Source organism: Rhea americana, unplaced genomic scaffold (genome assembly GCF_003343005.1).
Source record: "Rhea americana isolate MKP2758 unplaced genomic scaffold, rheAme1 scaffold_17, whole genome shotgun sequence".
Classification (NCBI taxonomy): Eukaryota; Metazoa; Chordata; class Aves; order Rheiformes; family Rheidae; genus Rhea; species Rhea americana.
In genome coordinates this window covers 8,207,527-8,221,104 of record NW_028185816.1, presented here as the reverse complement: position 1 = coordinate 8,221,104, position 13,578 = coordinate 8,207,527, and the positions used below count along the sequence as shown (strand labels likewise).

At 37.2% G+C, this 13,578-nt stretch overlaps 1 long non-coding RNA gene across 1 annotated transcript; it reads left to right on the top strand.

Moving 5' to 3' along the window:
- Nucleotides 1–46: 46 nt before the first annotated feature.
- Nucleotides 47–11,305, top strand: LOC146598163 (uncharacterized). The gene is made up of 2 exons (XR_014895330.1): nt 47–7,540; nt 7,834–11,305. It is a non-coding gene; the product is annotated as an uncharacterized LOC146598163 (long non-coding RNA).
- Nucleotides 11,306–13,578: the final 2,273 nt, after the last annotated feature.

Genomic DNA, 13,578 nt, shown 5'->3' with positions numbered 1-13,578 from the left:
GGTAGAATAAGGTTCATAACTTGACTGCTCTTCTGCGAAGGTGTTATTAACTGACTCCGCTATCACTTGGTGGGCTTTTCTTTCAGAGATGAATAAAATGCATGTATAGCTTCACATCAGTTTTGTATCACAGGTAAGAACTTCCATYGCCTTTGAAAATGGACCTTAAGGATGTTTTAAAGAACCTTATCAATTCTGACTACTGCTAATTCCAGATGTAGATAATCTCATTTCCTTATCCAAATAGTCTCTTAATGGTAGGAGCTGAAAGGCCATTAAGGGACTGATTCTTCAAAGGCCTAATGTTATCTAGCACAGTACGAGGAAGAGAGCAATAAGCAAGAGAGATTGATCTTTCAGTATGTACTCACAGCTTATAAATCAGTGCTCCAGGAGCTACTAGATTAGCCAGTCTGACCACCTGTTTTGGAAAGGACACATGCTGGGAGTTCTAAACCGAYGATGAGGTCAAAGATCTGGATTATTGTGATATTACCACAGTATATATTTTTTAAAAAGTATCAAAYTGTATTACTTTTTTTGCATTATTTGGAATGTGTGGAAACAAAAAAAGAAAGAATGGAGTGCACTACATGATTTTAAAAAGCTTTTTAAAAATGTCTGATGAAATGAAACATCAATAACAAAAAGTTAAAGGCAATTCTAAGTAAAAAAAAAAAAAAAAAAAAAAGTAGGCCAAATTTTTGATTTTGTAAATGTGTTATTGATTTTAAACACAATAAAAATATTTCCATTTATATTTTTTAATAGTCCAGCATTTCCTTGCAGTAGTTGTAAGCTAATTTTGTTACTAGTCTRAATTAGAATCTGAAGGCAAAATTGATTTAAAGCTTACTAGAAGTTAATTGACATGCTGATTTTTTTTTTTTTTTATCATCCAACTAATGCAAAAGAGAAAGTAAATGGCTTAAGTGGGGAAATGCAAAGTCAAGTTCTCGCCCTAGGAAGTAAACTGGCTTATTATATTCTCCCTAAATAAAAGTGTTGTTGTAGTTTGCTGCACTTAGAATAAACCACTGAAAGTAGATATGGACATTGCGTGAGCCAACAATGTCATCATCTCAGATCCCAGGGGATGCCTTTAAAAGGAGGAGAGAGGTGAGGAGGAGAGATGTCTCTTTCTCATCTTCATTGAATCTCCTCATCCACCATTATACCTTGCCTGTCTTCTGACATAGAACAGACATTAACACCAGTGCACTGGTGGTTATCACTTGTGTAAAAACAAAACTATCTCTGAATATTTAGGCTCTGTTGCAGGTGTTCTTTGGGTGTTAGATATTCAAGGCTTGTCCTAAGCTCTAGCACTCAACTTCTTTCATTCCTATGCCTGAGACTGCCAGTAGATCTCTACTGAGGGGAAAAAAAAGGAAGACAATGTTTAAAAGCATGCATTTTTTTAAGGATATAACAAAATAGGTACACATCCAAGGCACCTGCAGTTATTCTGTGCATAGCTCGAGGAGTTCTTTGGGATATTCTTCTTCCCTTCCTTCCACTGGTCTCCATCTTAATTTTCCAAAACAAAACCCTATTCCAAATCCTTGATTTGCATCTATAGCTATTGGCACAGCTGGGGCTGAGACTTGAGCGCTCGATGGTTAGAACATGTATTCTCATCCTGCAGCTGATTCCTTTTTCAATGTGGAAGTGCCTGATTATGCTCTGAATACCTCCCTAACAATCTGCATGAGGAATYTTATTCAAAATTAAAATGCATTTTGAAAATAGAATTAATTATGTGCTAAGAGCAAATACAGAYAAAAATAAGAAAAACTATTAATCTGTTTTCATGATTTSRCAGACCTTTACTTCTCTGAGAGGAAATTGCTGTAGCCACCATGTAAGTCCCACTTTTATATACTCAGTTGTACAGGACACCTGTAGCTCTCCTACAGAGAGTAGGGAATACCCCTAGCCAAGGAAATGGTTCATGATTGGTTCCAAATACTCACCCACTRTTACCCACTACTCCTCTGTTACCATTTCATTTTAACAGTATCTTTAAACCCATGGTTCAACCACGAGTTAAATAAACCCCCTTTAAATCAAAACTTGTTTTTCCTTAGTCTCATGCAGAAAACTAGACTGGCTGATGATAAATGCCTAATGTTGAAAGAACTACTAYGGACTTGTGTTTTGTGTGATCTCAACAGTGCCACCACAGTGTGCCAAGCATTTAGAAGTYACCTGGTTCCTGAAATTGGCTTTGAAACATTTCAGTTTTCTAATTTAGTAGTTTGAGTGCTTAGTGTTTACTCAGGTTTTCTTCCCTGCAACTATGTAGGYTATAAGTACTTTCTTTAAAAACAAACAATAAACAAAGCAAAATTCTCTCAAGTTTAGGAGCTGGGACTCAAAAAAAAAAAAAAATCCCACAAACAAACAAAAACAACTCCAAACCTATCATGCATCATGAGGTTCATGATAAAAATCATGACTCTACAGTATCACACCAAATAGATTTCATGGGCAAAAGTAGTCCAAAAATTTTAACTCTTGTCTTTAAGAGCAGATGAATTTGTTAGAGAAAGAAAATTGTTGTCTTCTACAATGAGGCTTCTAGGCAAACATTTTTTGCCCTTTAATAGATTGTATTTTTTATATAAATAATATCAGCTAACAAGTAAGACACTCCAAAGGTAGAATATTATCTTCTCAAGAAATGTAAGACAGCAAATCAAAGGCTGGTAATAATTATTTGTGTGGTTGATGGCAATATGTTTTATTCAGTCCACAATTATATGACTTAATCTTGTTTTTCTAAAGAGCAGGAACACTTTAACAAGTGAATTCATGTGACTATGATTTCAAGGTAAGCATTCCAAGATCATTTAGTTAGAGGACAGCTTACCTTAATTGAATAAAATATTTCCATCTTCACAGCAGAAAGTTTGAGTCCTTGTCATAAACTATCAAGGTGAAAGGGAGCTCAGCAGCTTGCTCTGTACAGGCTAAGAACATGTCACATTTCTTCACTACATGCAAACTGATACAGTGCGAAGGAGATGCGTTGCATTTGGTAGAGTTTGTGACTGTCTTGGCAGTAGCATCTTGCAAGAGAAGTGCCAGTGGAGATAAGTGTTCTTCCCCAGTTTTTCTAGTTATGAAGGTGTAAACCGTTCTGCATCAAGAGTCTGCTCCTTTTCCTAGTGGCAATAGCTTATCTAGTGAGGAGTGTAACGTAAAGGGCAGAAGGCTACTCTTTCAGACTAGAATCCTCTGTTATATTTGCATGACTCTGGCAAAGAGGATTCTCCARTCTCAAAAGTGAGCCATGTTCGGTTGTGGATACTATGGCTTTGTTTTCGTGTATATTTGCAAGCTAAAATTCTTATCCTGATCTCAATGTAATGTTTCAGTTAATGCCATCTCCTTTTACTTGTCCTAGACAAGTACTATCTTGTATCTGTTCAAAATATGCTCCCTAGAAAATCATTGTCCTAGCCTATGCCCTTGACTGTATTGGTCTCCTTACCTTTTCCAGGAATCATATGTCTTTGTTTTCAAGGCCCTTTATAGCTCCTGTTTGCTCCTTTTTGTGTATCAAATTAATTTAAAGCGCTGATCAGCTTCTGTTTCAAATAAAGCATAGGAGTGCCCTTTTTTTTGTTGAGCAACTCTATAAACATCTCCATAACTGTAATTATTCTAAATGCTTCTGTAAAACTTTCCAAGGCTTTGATGCCTCTGAATCCCAACCAGAGTTGGAAGCTCAGGTAATTTTCCGCCCCGTAGAATCATATAGTCAAGTGTTTCCCAGCCTTCTGCCACCCGCCATTCCTGCACCTAAATATTGTCACTCTTTTTAGATTAAACGTTCTCATGAGCAGAAACTCATTGTCTTTGTACAGCACCTTTTGCAATCAGATTTTTAGCCTTAGTTGGGCAGCTGTGCTGTGTGGTGTATCAGTGTTACTACACTCATTTTTGTCCTTTCTGTGCTCCCTTAACCTTGTTGAAGTGGTGTGATTCTTTTACCAATTAATTTTCTTTTTTTTTTCAGGAATTGACTTACAAGTGTATTAGAATTTGACCATGCAACAGGCCAAAGGATCTAGATTCTTGTCAGGGTCTTGTCCTTCTGGAAGTTAAATTGAACATGATGAAGTCTACATTCATGTATTTCTTCTAGAGAGGCTTTGAGAATAGAGATTTTCTCTGCTCTGTATAAACATCAGTGAATTMGTCACACATTTGCCAGGAAAAGTAKCCTATACTTAKTGCCTTTAGGCAGTGTTTCATTTCTCCACTCTTGCTGTTTTTAGGCTCCTGTTTGTCTATATGTTCCCCCTATGAATAATCTTAATTATTTTTCTTTTTAAATCTGTGATCCTCAAGATTTCTTACGTGCAGAGTACAGTTTAAAAGTACRAGTATTTCACACAAACCTTTTCCCTCCTATTTTTAGACCTGAAGATCATCTGCTTTGCATTTATCACTAGCATCACTTGTCTGTTGTTGATATGCTGGTGTAAGCTCCCAGAGGGTCTTAGTGTCTTACACTCTGAGCACATTAATCCTTCAGGGTAAGAGAGTATTAACCTAGGGCATAGGTGCATTGGGTTGGGAGAGTGATGTGATTAAGAGCACACAAAAAGTGTGTGACAGCTTAAATACTAGGGCTGAGGCCTAGTCACTTGGTTTCCTTTTTTTGTAGTAGCAACTTCAGACTTTTTTTTTTTTCCAGGGAGGGTAAGTTAGAAGCATATTTAATATATTTTTAGAAATGTTTTGATGCATTTTGGCAGTTGAAATGAAGAGGAGRAACTTGACTAGCTTTCAAAGCTCCACTGGCCAGCTTTTTAGGAATCTCGGTTTTAAGCACAGAATATTTGAAGCATCTCTAAAGTTTGTGCAAAACCCTACTAGGTGCAGTGGGAATGCTGACTTAACACCTCAGGGTGTTGGCTGTAGTATGCAAAGTGCCTTGGGTGAAGAAATGCACTGTACAAATAAAAGAGGATGTTAATATATTGCTGAACTGTAAGGCCACCAAATTTCCCCATCCTTAATTACAATGAAACTGTGCATAAATTAAATGGTATGCATTTGGAAAGTGTAGAAAAAGTGAATCGTAGACAGCTTTTATTTGGCTGTCATGGCATGTACTACTTTTTTTTTTTTCTTTCAACAGTTAACATGTTTTTCTGCAGAGAAAACCTAGCAATTCAGAAAAAGGCAATCGTATCTGAAAAAAGGTCAATACTTTGTATTTACGCTGTTCTCCTTTAGTGTCAAAGAATAGAAATAGGATACTGTGCTGTGAAAAGCAGGTTTACTAGTGATAAATTTGAGGCTGCTTTGTTGATCAGCTGAAGGAACTGATCTGTGTGACATTTGACAAAAAATTCTCCTGGACAGGTAGGAACCACGCTATCATGAACCTAACAAAGCGAGAAAGCAACCAGTTTATGCCTTTTCTCTCTGGTGTTTGAGGTCATGACAGAGTAATAGCATAAAAGAGCTCTGGGTGTGAGGAGCGTTGTGCTGGAACACAAAGCTTGAGAGAGAGGGTTCTCCAGCGGTTATTTTTCGGATTGATACTGTACTAGAGATACCTGGTGGCCCTGTGTGAGGCTTGGCTCCTCGGACCCCGCTGCCTTCGGAGGCTGCTGATACCTGGCTGTTCAAGAAACAGGCTCTAATGTACTTTAAGATTTGCCAATTTTTCTGAACTTCACAGTTGCTTTCCCCCCCCCCCTTTGTAATAGCTGCATTGTAAAATAAGCTTTCATCAACATTCTGAAAGTTGTTTTTCTGGAAACACGTTGAACAATGTTACTTCAAAACAACCCCTATTCCCTTTAAAAGAGAAAACTTTGTCACCTGTCATTTAGGTTTTATTTCTTCCTAAAGAAAAGCAAATCCATCCAACACAAGGGGAAGAAAGCAGGTATTCTCTCTCCCGCATTTCCCAAGGGGAGTTATTCCTTTACAGTGGAATAACTTGTAGCAGAAATTATTCATTTGTGTGAAGGGTAGAGTCTTCAATACATATGAACGACTGTAGCTCCAKTTTTTTTTTCCTGTGGACTTAATTTATTAAATCCACTGAATGTTTGGCATATAACTTTTAAACACAAATGCTACATTAGAAAAATTTTAAAAACTTAAGTCTCTTACAACACTGCATTTCAATTCTGGCTTCCACATCACTGGTCTTTTCACAGAATCATAGAATCAGTAAGGTTGGAAGGGACCTCTGGAGATCATCTAGTCCAACCTCCCTGCTCAGCAGGGTCACCTAGAGCATGTTAGACAGGGTTGCATCCAGGCGGGCCTTGAATGTCTCCAGAGAARGAGGCTCCACAACCTCTCTGGGCTACGTGTTCCAGTGCTCCATCACTCTTTTCTGTCCCTTAAAATAATAAAGGATCCGAAGAGAAATACTTGTTACTAGTTATGCCACAGACCTTCTTGATGTTCACTCAGAATACATAAACAGAATTTAAAAAGTTCCTATTTTCTCCCCCTCTATGCTGTTTCTCATGTTACTGTTGCTTCAAAATAAGATGTTACGTCTTTGCTGAAGTAGCATTTTCTTAGAACTACARACTAATAAACTGGAGAACTCTAATAAACTGAAACTAATAAACTGGAAAACTGGACTTTGCTGACATTCCAAAACTCTCCAAATTCTTGGAGAATTCAAGAGGCCAAAGAGAAAATTTTTAAGAAAATATGTTTTAAAAAGTGGTAAAATTCTGGAGTAATAAAATAATATGTGAGTACCTGGGTAGCTCCAATTTTCAAGATAATACAAGGGGAATTGAAAATTCTGAAATTAATCATTAACATTTGATCAAAATGGTTATTAGTTATTTTAATGAGAGCTACTCAAAAAGCAAATGATATTTGCTTTAACTCATATATACAGGATTGAAAGGAAAGAGACAAAAATGGATAATGATAAAACGAAATCATCGTTCTAGAAAGCTTCTTGACATCACTGGAGGCATTATCCTACAGGTGAACCGACCTTTTTTCTCTTTTAATGAAAGAAGAAAAGGACGGACCCAATGATCTTTTACTGCAAAGGCTAATAACATAAAATACGGATGAGCATTTTACGCAAGAAGAAAAGCTGTGCATTCTGCCTCCAGATCATATTGGCTGGGGCTCCTGATTGTGCAGCTGTGTCCAACAAGAGAGGTGGAAAATACAGCTGACAGTGTTAAAGAGTTGCAGTGGACAGCACCCACATTTCTGGTTCAGGTCCCACTGCACTTGCCTTGTTAACAGAAACTGGGAAGATCGCTGAGGTTACCTGCTCCGTCTCCCTCCCCAGCAAGTTTGTCCACTCGCTGTACATTGATGGATGAGACACATAGGAGTCCAATGAAGGGCAAGGTGACGGCTGGATTTGAGGCCTCATTCACTGCTTAGCAATTGCTGTCGTTCACTGTCTCTGTTTTGCTTGCATCAGTTTTAGCTGAAGATCCTGATGTCTTTTGCAAATCTACAGCTAGAAAATCCAGAGAGAGGTGCCAAGTCACTGATTGTGTTAAGTTAGACGGTATGTCCGAATATTCATTGTATTATAAGTATACAGGGGGCAGGGACCTATCTGCAGTGAAAGGGAAGGGAACTGCCTATTCTGAGCAGTTATTTAAAATATGACTAATGGGATATTTGCAAAGCATTGTGCAGTGGGTCTCTTCACTGATCCGAACTTCATAATGCATGCTTCACTCTGGACAGTTTGGTTCAAAATGCACCAAAAGAAAAATATTTTGGAAAGCCGAAGTATCCTAATGTAGATCCCTTAAAATCTGAACCTAAGATTTTTCATTTTCTTTCCTGTTTCAGAACTGTCCATAGGCATGAAAAACATTGATATTACATATCACTGTCTTACTGAGGATATCTCAGAAATTAGCAGTCCCGAGAAAGAAGACAAGAAGTGTAATGCAGCAACAGCAAGCAATGGAAGCTGCAAGCTTTGACATGAATTAAATTTGCAAAGGCAGAAGCCATGTCCAGGAACGTAACAAGCTAATATGGAGGAAAACGTGATTAACAAGTGATTTTTTTTTTCTCTCTTTAAGGTTAACCTGGGGCTAGAATGAGTCTGTTGGTGTTGTCTTGTTGAATTTTAATATGGAAAGATCTCATGGCATGTATTCCAAACACCCTACAAATAGTGATAGTGATCTGACCTTCAATTAATRTGAAAGGCCCTTTGAAAAATTCAGATCGGGGTTTGAATGGCAAACAGCTTTAATGCTCAGAGAAGAGTAGATCATTTATACATCTCAGTTTGAGACTATAAATCACCAGGATTACGGCTTTTTTAATTTTAATACAGGCTTGCCTTCCCTGGAAGAAAGGACCAAAAGTGTGGTGTCTCATAAAAGAATCATGGAGAAGCTTGCAGTAGGTACAGACAGCAAAGAGCAGCTATTTGAAATCCTTCACTGCTCGCTGTTGTCACACTGTTCACTGATCAATTGCCTTTTGCACGAGGGGCTAGAATGAGCAGTACCCGTCTTTAGCCTTTACGCAGTCCCTGGGTATGCTTCCCCTTCCATTTCAGGCAGAGCAGCCTTTCAGGTGACTGGCCCGTACSTCCCTTTCTCCTTGGTATGGTATCCCCTATCCTGTCCCACGAGGTGGGATCGTGCTATACACTTTCTGATTAGGCATTTGAGCTCCCAACTCATCGCTACCTGGATTACATTACAAGTAGAGTGCTCTTCATAGAGTCACATGCCTTAAATTTGTATTATTGTTTGCTTGTGACAATAATAAAAAATTAAAAGAACAAGGAGGCCTACACACCTTCCTGTCTTACCTGTTCTTGAAAGCTCTTCAGTTCCTTAGTAAGAGAGATTTATTAGCTTTGAACCCACCCTTTTCTCTTCTATATCTGGTTATGACTTTTTGCTGCAAATTCCTTACTCTCAGTGTATCAGTCTGTAGCAGCCCATAAAACGTCCATAACACAGAACTTTGGATAGCTCAGTGTCTCTTAAACTCTGCAATCTCAATTCTCATATTGTTTCATAACCAGTATTAACAGATGGGAGATCTTCTGTGACTGTGCACTCATTACTGTGTTTGAGGGAMTGCCTTACCTGAAGTGGGTATCAGTCCACTTTTCTTACAGATAATTTTTTATAGAGGTCCTTTGTCACATAGGCTGTTAGCAACRCTGAGGGTGATGCTGATATTGGCCAGTTTTCTACAGATGAGTTCATGGTCTAAGTCTGAATTTTGTGATTTTATCCTCTCATTGACCCAGACAGAATTATGTTTTACAGGACTCTAATGATGCTTAAGGGTCAGGGTTGAGAGTGTTACCTGTGTYATTGGATATATCTACCTACTCCTCTACTCAGCAGTGGAACAGATGAATGAATTAACCRGAGCTTTGCCATACTTTCACAGTGAAAAAGCACTGAATAAGTGCTGAGCTTTCAGCTTGGGGATGTTTTAATATTTTTATTTTACAACAAAAGATCAAAAATCCTCTCCTGCTTTGTTATASAGGCATATGTATAGCAATCTGATGGGGAGCTGTGGAGTTTGTCTTGTGAAAATATCACTACTGTGGGCTTATTTCTGCTTCTGTTCTACTTACTATGTATTTTGCTGTTGACCCTCAGTAAGTTAGAGAAGATGCAATTTGCTGAATGTGTGTAATTCCTTGTGCAGCTAACCGCCGTGAGTGTGTGAGGAGTGTTGCCTTATGGCAGCTCTTTCATTCGAGTAGTCTTGTGAAGAGTATTTTGCATTGCAAGTTGCACAGTAAATCAGTTGCTTGGCTTTCCCAGAGAGTGCTGGATTAATGTGATGTGACCCAGAGATGCAAAGGGRTTTCTTTCATTAGTGGTACTGTGATGCTAGGAGAACACAAGATGTGTTTCCATGACAACCACCAAGGTTACTGTGCAAGTGCAGGAAAATACAAAAGCTGAAAAGAGAGTTTACGAAGAGTAGGGATCAGTTCAGAAAGAAATCTGAATAGCAACGTTAAAGTTCTTTTTCAAAATGTAAAACCSATCAAATGTAAAACTCCTCATGAAGACCTGCCATTGAGTCTGAGCAACAGCTATGATGGTCTCAAAAGTAGAGAAACAAAAGAGAAACAGTTTAAAACATATGTGCATCATCTCCTCATATATCTGTACTAAAAGTTATTCAYGTAAGCTGGCCAGCTCGTCTCTGCTTGCTGTCCAGGTCACACAGTTTTCTAACTTCAGTGTTTCTATGAGGTTAAAATTTTTAGTTCCTACAGTTTGAGGTTCTCTGTATTATTCATAACATGCTATAATGAATGACTATTTTTGAAGTATTAGAACTGTGAACAAGAATGAACTGCCATTTGTTTATGTGTTACCTGTTTTTTATGATTTTTTAAACATACTGATTTTTCATATGTTTAAAATGAAAAATCCCTGCTTGGGAAAGTGGACTGTTCTTTGAAAACTGTGTGAGCTATAGGGAAAATTATATTTTTTGTTATTCTTTTTTTAAGATAGTTCAGATATTTGTTTGCCGTATTTATTGTACAGGTCAGGTGCACTATTTATTGGGATTTATCTTCAGATTTTGTTTTGATGCTGTTCTGTAATGGACAATTCTTTTGATGTGCTGGTAAATGGGAATTAATAGGACTAATTAGTTCCTRGAATAGAGTCCATGTGTATGTCAGTATCAATAAGCATATAGACCTGCAAAAGTAATTTTCCAAAGCCTATGATCTCTGATGTACTTTTACCACTGACTTACTATAAATATCAGTGTTAGCAGACTTAGTCTCATGTTTTGTATTACAAATCAAATGTGTGAGGTACCCAGTAAAGGTAGGATGTACAAGACTATCTAAACAGGCTGTAGTGCAGATAACTAGACAAAAATGTTTGTTTGTATCCAAATCAAGAATGACTAAGTAAGGTAATCCTTTACTGATCTTCACATCTGAAGTCTAAAACATTCTGATGATTCTCTGTGGATGTGTTGGAGCTGTCATGCTTTATTGCCACATGTTGTAATCCTGCCTAAATTTATGTAAAAATCTGTTGTATAGGCTTTTGGTCATGATAAAATTCAGGCCTGTATGACCACAGCGCGGAATCAGAATTGGTTCAAACTGCATAAGTGACTGAATCAAAAGAGTTGATCTGCTTTGAGTGTTCAGACCAGTTCAGATCTTTCCCTAAAATTATGGAGATTTGTATTTAACATTAGATTCCGCTGCTATTAAAAGAATAAAATTATTTTTTTTTCTGTGAGAATGTGGTAATTCATAGCTAATAAATCTAAGTCATGTCACTGACTTACTTGCTTCAAGTGATTGTGTTTTGTTTGGTTTAAACACTAAATTTGTACCAGAATGCTTTAGCCAAATAGTAGATTATGTTAGTGGGACCCTAACATATAAGTTTTAACTTCAGCCATAGTRCTTCTGATGCCTTTTATCAGTGGTATCACTATTCCCAGTACAGTCTAATCTGCTCCCATCTAACCACCATATGTGGTCTGTTAGCTGCATCATGTTGAACTTATCAGGAGAGTATATCAGGCTGTCCTCATAGGTRTATGGTGTTTGCAAAGGCATTAAGTGTTTGCTCGATTTTTACCAGCTCAAAAGCTTGTGCAGAGGCACTTAACCAGTTTGTCTACACCAAATGTGAATCAATTCCTAAACCAGAAAARCTTCTGTGACAAAGACTATTTAAGATCTACTATCTCTCTTTAAACATACTGTGTGTTGTGATAGTCCCTTTCTTGCACAGAATTGTTTTTCCTGCCTTTTAAGAGAGCTAGCGAGATGGTTTGCTTTGTAGACCTAAAGTCCTCTAAGATGACTGTGCAGTTGTCTACCATGAAGAGGAGCAAGACCATCACAGTCATCGATGGAAAGAGAGTCTGCCTTGCTGGAACTGATCACTGCTCTGAAAGGTGTAAACCATTAGCAGTGAAGGGTAACCACATCCTGGGCCGTATTAACAAGTCATGTTTTCAGTTTGATTTATTTAAAAAGGAGAATGATTACAGAAATAATAAYAACTGCCTCTGACTTCATTGTTCATTTTTAAGTAATAGCTTTTTTTCTCTCTTAAAAGTATTTTTTAGGTAAATTCCACTCTGTGAGGTGGACATTGGGCAAATAAGTTGTTGAAGTTTGTTGAAATAAATGCTGATGTTTTGGAAAAGCATGATGATTGCTGAATGCAAAGACAAGAGGTTGTGTAAATCTAGAGTTCTAGGACACGGCGGGTTATGGAATTGTTTGCTTGATAAATTTTAATCTCCGCTGCTTGCCAGTGGATGTCACACTTCCACAATAATGTGTAACTGATGAGCTGAATTTCTACCTCTTCTATTAAAAATGTTCTCACATTAAATCTTTACATTTTCTGTCCTCAAGAAATGACCTCAGTAGGACTTTGACCTGAAGAAAGACAACAATATTCAACCTAGACTATATATTTAACTAGGACTGCATTTCCTAATTTATGAAACCAAACTGATGGCTTCCTAAAAGATGTGAGAAATTTCACTGTGAAGAATTATCAAATTTCTCCATGAGAAAAGTTTTCTCTCTGACTTTTCAGTAAAATGTTTCTATGTAAGTGGAATTTGTTATAAGTATGGCTAAATACATATGATTTAATAACAGAAGCATTTTTATCATTTCTCCATTATCAGAGCAATGGTTTCCTGGCATTGCCTTCTAGTACTGGCCCTTGTGGTATTCTGTATTCTGTCTTAGCATAACATCATGACAGAGACATTGCAAAACAATAATGTTGTGCTGCTATTTTGATTCTGTTCCCTGAAAAAATCAGTGTCAAGATTATCATGTGACTTTTTTAGATTGGCTGTGAAGACATTTAAAAAGAAATACTACTTGAAATGGTACGTGACTCAGAAATTGCAGTTTATGMAAGTATCTTATGAAGACAGCTCTGTGTTCTGGGGAGATTATTCCCATTTCCTMAGGCTCGGGAAACTTTCAAAAGACTTTTCAGAGACTTTCAAAAAACTGCCTAGTAGTTCATTATCAAAATCCAGGTCTCTTGGGCTACTACCAGAAATRCAGAGTCATTTTGCTTTTTATGTTTCATTGTTGAAATCTCAGGGGTTAAAAAAAAAACAAAAAAAACCCAAAAACAAAAACAAAAAAACAACCCTCTCCAGAATTAGTGGCGAAACATTTCCTTTGACTTCACTGGCCATGACATTTCATTTGAAATTGTTTTGTAGTAGAAACTAAAACTAGATTGCCATAATATTTAAAACTTTTGGACTTGTCTTGGACTATGGGACTAAAGTAAGAAATAAATTGTTGGCAGCAGCTTTCTTTCCTACGGAATTAYGTTAAATTCTAGTCAGTTATAGACTAATCATATAGACCAATCATAATGGCATCATGAATGTGTTAACTGTGATGTTTAGTTGGACTGTATTTTTTCAGACTGGCAATATATTTTAAAATTTTTTTGAAGGCTAAAAAATCTGTAAGATGTTTCAACTGAATTTTATCTGACAGTGAAAATACTATTTCTTGCTTTATATCTGTGTCTAAAAAGAAGTTGTAATTCA